Genomic DNA, 818 nt, shown 5'->3' on the forward strand with positions numbered 1-818 from the left:
TGCATACTGTAGAAGACGTTAGTTTATTTTCATGTTTTAAGATTTCAGAATAAATTTGTTTAGTTTTGTGCCTTATTTTGAAAAAAATTCGTAGTGATATACACTTGACTGTGTCCTTTTTTGTTAATGGCATCGTTTTAAATTGGTTGAGGTCTCATTTTAACAGATTAAACAGTTTGTAATACAAATAAACTGACTTCGTGTTCTCCACGGCTTAATTTTAGGACTAGTTCTTTTCAATACTCTTTATGTTCTTAGTTCAAAATAATGATATGACTGGCTTTTAGCGTACGAACCTCCCAGAGTCCTCAGTGGCTGGTTCTTCCTTCATTGCTAAAGCTAAGACTAAAACATATGGAGAAGCAGCATCATTATGGTATTTCATACAAAAGGCAATCCAATATGCATCATTCTATGACCGCTGCATTCCCATAATGATAACTATTCTTAACTTCAGCATGAGCTCCAGTGGTGCAGTTGGTCAGTGTGTGGTACTTAAAAGTCAGTATGCTGCAAAGCAATGCTGAGGTTGTGAGGTCAAACCTCACCTGGAGCACTACAAATCTTTAAAAAGTCCATTTAATGGTCTGTCAGCTTCGTCTATGCAGATCAGAGGTTATACGTCAGTTTTGAAGGTGCTTTGCTCGAAGAGTCTTCTTAAAGGGGCATTACCCGATAAATCAAAGTATGTTAAATAAGATTTAGATCTTCACATTTAGGTCATCAGTACATACTTTAGCTTAGACATGTTCTCATGGATCAATATGCTTTTTTTGTGGTCTGTCTGGAGGAGTATCACGTCAAATGAGATGCCTTCA

This window comes from Melanotaenia boesemani, chromosome 16 (genome assembly GCF_017639745.1).
Source record: "Melanotaenia boesemani isolate fMelBoe1 chromosome 16, fMelBoe1.pri, whole genome shotgun sequence".
Lineage (NCBI taxonomy): Eukaryota > Metazoa > Chordata > Actinopteri > Atheriniformes > Melanotaeniidae > Melanotaenia > Melanotaenia boesemani.